The sequence below is a fragment of the Canis lupus genome (genome assembly GCF_048164855.1).
Source record: "Canis lupus baileyi chromosome 5 unlocalized genomic scaffold, mCanLup2.hap1 SUPER_5_unloc_8, whole genome shotgun sequence".
Lineage (NCBI taxonomy): Eukaryota > Metazoa > Chordata > Mammalia > Carnivora > Canidae > Canis > Canis lupus.
Genome location: NW_027326415.1, coordinates 59608 through 70154, shown reverse-complemented (window position 1 = coordinate 70154; position 10547 = coordinate 59608). Strand labels below are relative to the sequence as shown.

The following is a 10547-nucleotide window of genomic DNA, read 5'->3' as shown; positions in this document are numbered from 1 at the left end:
GGGTTACAATTTGATATCAGAAAGCCAATTCAGAAGCCCAATTATAAAGCTCCTGGTGGCTCTGGGGAAAAAAAGCATAAAGGACTCTAGAGACTTTGTTACTACAGAATTTAGCTCTAATCAGGTTGGAATTAAAAATAAATTAAATGAGATGCTAGCCAAACTGATGTCCTAACAGCTAGGGTTAATGAGGGGGGGAGAGTGAGTAACATAGAAGACAAGGTGATAGCAAGGAAGAAAGCTGAGGAAAAAAGAGAAAAACAATTTAAAAACCATGGGGAAAGGTTAAGGGAAATAAGTGACAGCCTCAGGAAACAACTGGGGTTCCAGAAGACGCCAAGAGGGAGAGAGAACCAGAAAGTATATTTAAACAAATAATAGCTGAGAACTTCCCTAATTTGGGGAGGGAAACAGGCATTTAGAGCCAGGAAATAGAGAGGTCACCCCCCAAAATCAATAAAAACTGTTCAACACCTTGACATTTAATAGCGAAACTTGCAAATTCCAAAAATAAACAGAAAATCCTTAAAGCAGCCAGAGACAAGAGATTCTTAACTTATATGGGGAGAAATATCAGATTAACAGCAGACCTCTCCACAGAGACCTGGCAGGCCAGAAAGGGCTGACAGAATATATTCATGGTACTAAATGAGAAGAACATGCAGCCAAAAATATTTATTCAGCAAGGCTGCCATTCCAAACAGGAGGAGAGATAAAGAGCTTCCAAGATAGGCAAAAACTGAAAGAGTATGTGACCACAAAACCAGCTCTGCAAGAAATATTAAGGGGAACACTGTAAAAAGAAGAGGACACCCAAATAAATAATCCCTAAAAACAGAGACTGAATAGGTATTACGGTGACACTATATTCATATCTTTCAATAGTTTCTCTGAACATGAATGGGCTAAATGATTCCATCAAAAGACACAGGGCTTCGGCCTGGAAAAAAAATAAAATTAAAAAACCCATCTATTTGCTGTCTACAGGAGACTCATTTGAGAGCTAAGGACACATCCAGTCTGAAAATGAAAGGGTGGAGAACAAGTTACCATTCAAATGGTCCTCAAAAGAAAGCAGGGGTAGCAATCCTCACATCAGATAAATTAAAGTTTATCCGAAAGACTGTAATAAGAGATGAAGAGGGACACTGTATCATACTTAAAGTGTCTATCAAACAAGAATACCTATCAATCATGAATATTTATGCCCCTAATGTGGGAGCTGCCAAGTATATCAGTCAATTAATAACCGAAATAAAGACACACTTAGATAATACACTAATAGTGGGAGGCTTTAACATGGCACTTTCTGCAAATGACAGATCTTCTAAGCACAACATCACCAAAGAAACAAGGGCCTTAAATGATACACTGGACCAAATTTCACCTATATATACAGAATTTTGCATCCCAATGCAACTGAATACACATTCTCCTTAAGTGCATGTGAAACTTTCTCCAGAATAAACCACATACGGGGTCACAAATCGGGTCTCAGCCAATACCAAAAGATTGAGATTGTCCCCTGCATACTTTCAGACCACAATGCTTTGAAACTAGAACTCAATCACAAGGAGATATTTGGAAGAAACTCAAACACATGGAGGTTAAAGAGTACCGTGCCAAAAGATGAAAGGGTCAACCAGGAAATTAGAGAAGAATTAAAAAATTCATGAAACTAATGAAAACGAAGACACAACCTTTCAAAATCTTTGGGATACAGCAAAAGCAGTCCTAAGAGGGAACTACATCACAATACAAGCCTCCCTCAAGAAATTGGAAAAAATTCAAATACACATACTAATCTTGCACCTAAAGGAACTGGAGAAAGAACAGCAAATAAAACCTACACCCAGCAGAAGAAGAGAGTTAATAAAGATCTGAGTAGAACTCAACGAAATAGAGACCAGAAGAGCTGTAGAACAGATCAAAAAAACCAGGAGTCGGTTCTTTGAAAGAATTCATAAGACAGATAAACCATTAGTCAGCCTCATTCAAAAGAAATTAGAAAATATTCCAATTATAAAATCATGAATGAAAGGGGAGAAATCACAATCAATACCAATGAAATATATACAATTTTAAAAACGTATTATGAGCAGCTATATGCCAATAAATTAGGCAATCTAGAAGAAATGGACGCATTTCTAGAACACCACAAGTTACCAAAACTGGAACAGGAAGAAATAGAAAACCTGAACAGGCCAATAACCAGAGAGGAAATTGAAGCAGTCATCAAAAACCTCCCAAGACACAAAAGTCCAGGGCCAGATGGCTTCCCATGGGAATTCTATCAAATGTTTAAGAAGAAACAATACCTATTCTACTAAAGCTGTTCCAAAAGATAGAAAGGGATGGAATACTTCCAAAATCATTCTATGAGGCCAGCATCACCTTAATTCCAAAACAAAAGAGCCCACCAAAAAGGAGAATTTTACACCAATACCACTGATGAACTCAGATGCAAAAATTCTCGACAAGATACTAGCCAATAGGATCCAACAATACATTAAGAAGATTATTCGCTATGACCAAGTGGGATTTATCCCCCGGATGTATGACTGGTTCAACACTCGTAAAGCAATCAACATGATAGATCATATCAACAAGAGAAAAAACAAGAACAATATGATCCTCTCAATAGATGCAGAGAAAGCATTTGACAAAATACAGCATCCATTCCTGAACAAAACCCTTCAGAGTGCAGGGATAGAGGGAACATTCCTCAGCATCTTAAAAGTCATCTACAAAAGCCCACAGCAAATATCATTCTCAATGGGGAAACACTGAGAGCCTTTCCCGTAAGATCAGGAACAAGACAGGGATGTCCACTCTCACCACTGCTACTCAACATATTATTAGAAGTCCTAGCCTTAGCAATCAGATGACAGAAAGAAATAAAAGGCTTTCAAATTGGCAAAAAGAAGCCAAACTCTCCGTCTTTGCAGATGACATGATACTGTACGTAAAAAACCCAAAAGCCTCCACCCCAAGATTTCTAGAACTCATACAGCAATTTGGCAGTGTGGCAGGATCAAAATCAATGCCCAGAAGTCAGTGGCATTTCTATACACTAACAATGAGACTGAAAAAAGAGAAATTAAGGAATCAAACCCTTACAATTACACCCAAAAGCATAAGATACTAGCAATAAACCTAACTAAAGAGGTAAAGGATCTATACCCTAAAAACTACAAAATACTTCTGAAAGATATTGAGGAAGACACAAAGAGATGGAAAAATATTCCGTGCTCATGGATTGGAAGAATTAATATTGTGAAAATGTCTATGCTATCCAGGGCAATTTACATGTTCAATGCAATCCCTATCAAAATACCATGGACTGGGCAGCCCCGGTGGCACAGAAGTTTAGCGCTGCCTGCGGCCCGGGGCCTGATCTGGAGACCCTGGATCGAGTCCCACCTCAGGCTCTCTGCATGGAGCCTGCTTCTCCCTCTGCCTGTGTCTCTGCCTCTCTCTCTCTCTCTCTCTGCATCTCTATGAATAAAAAAAAATACCATGGACTTTCTTCCCTGTGTTGGAACAATTCATCTTAAGGCTTGTGTGGAATCAGAAAAGATCCCGAATAGCCAGGGGAATATTGAAAAAGAAAACCAAAGCCAGGGGCAACACAATGCCAGATTTCAGCTTGTACTACAAACCTGTGGTCATCAAGACAGTGTGGTACTGGCACAAAAACAGACACATAGATCAATGGAACAGAATAGAGAACCCAGAAATGGGCCCTCAACTCTCTGGTCAACTAATAATTACCAAAGCAGGAAAGATTATCCACTGGAAAAATGAAGGTCTTCATTAAATTCTCTTCAATAAATGGTGCTGGGAAAATTGGACAGCCACATGCAAAAGAATGAAACTAGACCATTCTCTTAAATCATACACAAAGATAAATTCAAAATGGTTAAAAGATCTAAATATGATATTAGAATTCATCAAAATCCTAGAGGAGAACACAGGCAACACCCTTTTTGAACTTGGCCACAGCAACTTCTTGCAAGATACATCTATGAAGGGAAGGGAAACAAAAGCAAAAATGAATTACTGGGACTTCATCAAGATAAAAAGCTTCTGCACAGCAAAAGAAACAGTCAACAAAACTAAATGACAACCTACAGAATGGGAGAAGGTATTTGCAAATGACATATCAGATAAAGGGCTAGTATCCAAAATATATAAAGAACTTATTAACCTCAACAGCAAAACAACAAACAATCCAATCATGAAATGGGCAAAAGACATGAACAGAAATCTCACCAAAGAAGACAAAGACATGGGGATCCCTGGGTGGCGCAGCGGTTTCACGCCTGCCTTTGGCCCAGGGCGCGATCCTGGAGATCCGGGATCGAATCCTGCGTCGGGCTCCTGGTGCATGGAGCCTGCTTCTCCCTCTGCCTGTGTCTCTGCCTCTCTCTCTCTCTCACTGTGTGCCTATCATAAATAAATTAAAAAAATTAAAAAAAAAAGAAGACAAAGACATGGCCCACAAGCACATGGAAAATGCTCTGCATCACTTGCCATCAGGGAAATACAATTCAAAACCACAATGAGATACCACCTCAAAGCAGTGAGAATGGTGAAAATTAACAAGGCAGGAAACAACAAATGTTCGAGAGGATGTGGAGAAAGGGGAACCCTCTTGCATTGTTGGTGGAATGTGAACTGGTGCAGCCACTCTGGAAAACTGTGTGGAGGTTCCTCAAAGAGTTAAAAATAGAACTGTCCTATGACCCAGCAATTGCACTGCTGGAGATTTACCCCAAAGACACAGATGCAGTGAAAAACCGAGACACTTGCACCCCGATGTTTCTAGCAGCAATGTCCACAATAGCCAGACTGTGGAAGGAACTTCGGTGTCCATCAAAAGATGAATGGATAAAGAAGATGTGGTCTATGTATACGATGGAATATTACTCAGCCATTAGAAAGGATGAATATCATTTGCTTCAACGTGGATGGAATGGGATGGTGTTATGCTGAGTGAGGAAAGTCAATCAGAGGAGGACAAACATTATATGGTTTCATTCATTCAGGGAATATAAGAAATAGTGAACGGGATTATAGGGGAGAGGAGGGAAAATGAGTGGGAAATATCAGAGAGGGAGACAGAACATGAGAGACTCCTAAGTATTGGAAATGAACGAGGGGTAGTGGAAGGGGAGACAGGTCGGGGGATGGGGTGACTGGGTGATGGACACTGAGGGGGGCACTTGACAGGATGAGCACTGGGAGTTATATGTTAGCAAATCAAACTTCAATTAAAAATATTTTTAAAAAATGAAACAATGGAAACAGCATTTATGAAATGGAGAAGACTGTGAAGAAGTAGGTTTTGGGTGAGGGGGGAAACAGGACCTATGTTTTGGACATGCTATATTTAAGAAATTGTTAGGTATTCAAGTAATCATGTCTAGCAGAGACGTAGATATATTAATCAGTCTGTACCTCAGGTGAAAATTTCAGGCTGGAGATATAAATCAGAAAATAATCAAAGTGGCAAGAATAAGGCACAAAAATAAGAGAAAGATTAAGAGTGATTCCTAATGTCAAGGACATCAAGTCAAGTAGCTATTAAACTATCAATGTCAAAAGCTGGTGATAGGTTTGATGAAGGTTGAGAAGAGACCCCTGGATCTAAATCACTGGTGACTTTGATGAGAACAGTGTCTGCTTGATGGTAACAGCAAAGCCCTCACTAAAGTGAATTAAAAAGAAATTCTAAAGATAAAAGCTAAAGGCAATATATATAATTATTTTTAGGTATATATTTTGTAAAGAAAAGGGGAAAATGATGTGATAGCTGAGGAAGAATTAGGATGGAGAGAAAAACATTTTTTTTAAGATGTGAGATACAAAAACTGTCTTTAGGCCAATAGAAAAGTCTCTGGAGTCATGTCAGGCAGGCATGGGTTCTACTTACAGGAGAAAGGGGTGACAATTGCTGGGAGCATGGACAGTTTATCCAGGATAAAGGAGAAAAGAGAGTTTGTAGATAGGTCGAAGGCTTGTTGGAGCTTACTAAAATCTTTCTGATTGTTCCTATTTTCTCAGTGAAATAAGATATAAGATCATCAGCTGAGGCTAGGGACACGAACACTGAAGATGGATATTAAAGACAGGAGAAAAATGTGCTATACCCTGAGGTAAATGGGTGAGTGAATGGAGTAGAGAAATACAATGATTCCTCGGAAGTACAAGAACAAAATTAAGGCAGTGATCATCCATATACAGTGAGGACAAACAACACTGCTTTGTTTTCTTCCCCAGCCACATTCAGCTGGGCAGCTGAGGGGGCTGAGAGGCACAGGTAATCTGTTAGTGCTGGGCAGCTCAGGTGGCTCAGCAGTTTAGCACTGCCTTCAGCCCAGAGTGTGATCCTGGAGACCCAGGATCGAGTCCCACATCAGGCTCCCTGCAGGGAGCCTGTCTCTCCCTCTCTCTCTGTCCCTTTGTGTCTCTCATGAATGAATAAATAAACCTTTTTATGAAAATCTGTTAGTGCTTTAGTGACTATCAAAGGACAACAAGGAAGTTGAAGGTCGACGTAAGGCAGTCATTCCAATATGAAGCAATGGAATTTAAACTGCCTAAGAAGGGAAGTCAGATATGAAAGGATGAGAGACACTGAAGTGTTGGTATGATCAGCAGATTGTAGGTACTGGTAACACTGGTATATTGATGGAATGGTAGAAACACAAGAAGAGAGCTAAAAATGGTAGGAAGTAGCTAAAAAAGGAAGATGGTTGCAGATTAGGGGTTCTAGTTACTGCTAAGAAAACACATACTACTTTTCATGCAAAAGGGAGAATGACTCAGAAGGTGGAACCAAGAGTCCAGACAACAGAAGTAAGAACCCATATCTAACAACCAAATTAAAGAACTCCAGCTCAAGTTTTCCCAGCTACATTTCAAAACTGCTTTGAACCGGGATCCCTGGATGGCGCAGTGGTTTGGCGCCTGCCTTTGGCCCAGGGCGCGATCCTGGAGATCCGGGATCGAATCCCACGTCAGGCTCCCGGTGCATGGAGCCTGCTTCTCCCTCTGCCTGTGTCTCTGCCTCTCTCTCTCACTGTGTACCTATCATAAATAAATAAAAATTAAAAAAAAAAACTGCTTTGAACCAATGACTTCTTTTTCTACCTTCCATTCTCCTTCTCTTTTTTAACTAAAATGTCAGGTGTTATCCTGATGTCAATCTTATGATTATATGTTAAGAATTTTGGAAGCAGATAACTTCTATAGTTAATTTCACAGGTCAACAGATGGAAGGAATTGTGTCTAGGAGATATACTACATTTACCTGATAATTTGCGTGATGATTTCTAGACTTACAGAGAGACTAGATTTAATTGAAGATTTGGGCTTTTTATTGTGGCTATAATGGAGTGAGGTCCTTGGAAATCATGGGAAAAGTTGAATGCGTTTTGTATATGAGAGGAATCACAGGGACCAGCGATTAAATTACAGTAAGCAGATTTGTAACATAGCCCTCATGCTCTCCAACCCCTGCTGTTATAATATTATTAAGTTATGTTACATGGCAAAGGAGTTTTGCCAATGTAACTAAGGCTACTAATCAGTTGATCTTAAGATATGAAGCTATCTGTTTAAACTAACCTAATCAAATATAGTCATGACTACCATTATTAACATGTTAATTAACATGTTAAATTAATGAAATTTCACAATCCAAATATAATTATGAGATCCTGATGAGCCTGAGTTAATTTATATTTCCATATATACATATATGGAAATATGTGTATACATATATCACAATTTATGTATGTGTATATATAGCCCAAAATATATAGTGTATGTATGTGTGTATCCCAAAGAAGATAAATTTAGATTCTTGCTAACTCTGAAAATTTAAGAGACAGTGGCATCACCAAGATGCTGACATAGGTCATTTCTGCTTTATTCCCCTTCAGAAAAACAACTACTGATGAACAAGACACAGCTGAGAAAATCCTAGAATAGAGATGATCCTGAAACATCCCCTGCATCACAGAGACCAAGATAGACTGTATTAGAAGCGTAAGAGAAGCAACTCCATTCTGACTACTTTGTCTTTCTCCCAGACAGGAGCAACACCACATGGAAAGGTCTTCCCTGAACCTCCAGTTCCCCCCAAAAGAAGAGAACTCAAGGGGACAATCAGCACCACCACCACTACAGATTACTTCATGAGAGCCCCTACTCTGGTCTCGTGCCATGAGAATTGCAGGGGAAACTGTGAGGCTTGCAATAACCAACACACAGATCTTGGCAGATGCAATTCATGACTACAACTCCCTAAGTGATTAGTAATCCAAGTAGTGGCCCCAACCAGCAGCTTTGCTCATCACCAGAACCAAGTCTGGGACAAACTGTGACCAGAGAACTCACTGGAGTACATATCTGCTTGATTTGGGTTCTCATACAAGTTTTGCTGACTCTAGAAACTGTATCCAAGCAAGAAGTTGTAGCTCCATTTGCTGGGGAAACTGTCTTCTGGTCCATCTTGCCAGAGGGCACTGACAAGAAAACCTAAAAGCTGTATAGCTCAGCAATACTCCAACCAAGAGGTGTGTGGGTGGTTCGGACAGTCCCCGAGGCAAAGCCAGTACAGGGTATGAAAAATTCCCCTGCTGCACCCAGGCAGGGGAATTAATTCACAGCGAAGGCTGAGGGTGCATCATGGCCTCACCCATAAGAAAAACTCGTTTGGGGAACATGTGAGCAAGGCCAGGAGGCACCCCTCCCAACCCCACCCAAGCAAGTAACCTGAAACACAGCCACACCCACTGTGGCTCCCAGGCCCCATCTGACCAGAAGGGCTGGCAAGGATATCTGGAAGCTCTGTAACCAACAATGTGTAAGCCAATAAGCAGAAAGGCAGAGCTAACTGTCTAGAGCAAAGCCAGTACCAGGTGTCGAGGGGTGGCCTGCTGTACCTAGGCAGAGGAATTAACTCATAGCCAAGGTAGAGAGTAGCTTCTGGCTCTTACTGAGTCAAAAGACAGAAAAGCAGAGAAGCCTGGAGCAGCACCTCTCCATCCCATTCAGAAAAGGGAACTAAAACAGCCCCACCACTGAGGATAGCATCTCCCAGCCCCACCTGACCAGAAGGGCTGGTGAAAAAAGGGAGCTACAAAAAGCCAGCAATACTGTAGCCAAGAGACAGACAGGCATATACAACAGTGAGCAGAACAAAGCCAGTGGCTCATATTTGGCCAGGGAACTTGGGACACAGGTCAGGATAAGATAACACACAAAGAGCTTTATTGCCTTTAAAGGTGCCCCTCCCACTGCTCCTGGGCAGAGAAACTAATTCATGGCCCCAATTATATTAATATAGCCTTCAGCTTTTGTGACCTGGGAACTTAACAAGACCACATGGGGAGCTGCTGTACAGGCCATCCAAAAGCTCTGCTTCTAGCTGCACTTGAAAAGAGAGAACAGCCCATGGCTTTCTACATCTGCAGAGCAGATGACCAAGAAATTCAGTGCACACTCTTGTGTTGATTCAGGTACCCTCAAATGAGCCATGCGGACACTGGGTCCTCCCCTGCTAGTGAAGGGAAATGAATTTACAGCTCTGTCTACTAAATATAGTACCCAGTTCAGACCATCTAGTAAGCCAGATGGAAAATTCATGCAACTGGGGGGGGCCCATCCTACAGATTTCCACCTCTTTCCCTATACCCAAACTTAGAGCTTGGAAAGTTGCCTTGCCAAAAACTAGACCATAATAGCGGGTACCACCTGCCCAGTGACCTAAACTGAGGTGACTATTGAAGATCTATCTCTGCCAAAGCAAATCTATAGAGTCTAGAAGAGGAGCCAAATTATTCAAGTGTGCAGATACCAATGTAAGAAATCAAAGATAACAAAATCCAAGTAAATATGAGACCATCAAAGGAAACTAATAGGGACGCCTGTGTGGCTCAGTGGTTGGGCACCTGCCTTTGGCTCAGGGTGTGATCCTGGATTCCCAGGTTCAAGTCCCGCATCAGGCTCCTTGCATGCAGTCTGCTTGTGTCTCTGCATCTTTCTCTCTCTCTCTCTCATGAATAAATAAATAAAATCTTAAAAAAAAAAGGAATCTAATAAAGTTCTAAAAACTGACCCTAAAAAATATGAAGATCTAGGAACTATCAGATTTATAATAATTTTCTTAACTTTAGGTAACTACAATAACATATAGACAATTAAATGAAATTAGGAAAATAATCCATGAAAACAACAAGAAGTTTGACAAGGCAATAGCAACCAGAAAAAAAACAACAAACCCAGAAATAAAGAGAAATCCTAGAGTTAAAAAAAAAATAGTAATTGAGCTGAAGTAGTTAATAGAATTTCAAAAGTACACTTAGCCATGCAGAAGGAAAGAATTAGTGACCTAAAAATATAAGACATAGAAAAATTATCCAGTCAGAGAAACAAAAAGATAAAATAAGAAAGAGTGAAAAAATCCTAAGGGACTCATAAATACAATGGGAATTCCAGGAAAAGAGAATGAGAAAGGGCAGAAGCAAACTGAA

At 40.4% G+C, this 10547-nt stretch overlaps 1 long non-coding RNA gene across 1 annotated transcript in view; it reads left to right on the top strand.

The window, feature by feature from the left end:
* LOC140629464 (uncharacterized) overlaps window positions 1-9208 on the top strand; it is a 64677-nt gene extending 55469 nt beyond the window's left edge. Inside the window, exon 5 of the long non-coding RNA XR_012027301.1 lies at window positions 8103-9208. This is a non-coding gene — a long non-coding RNA (uncharacterized lncRNA). The remainder of the gene's footprint in view (window positions 1-8102) is intronic.
* The last annotated feature ends 1339 nt before the right edge of the window (window positions 9209-10547 follow it).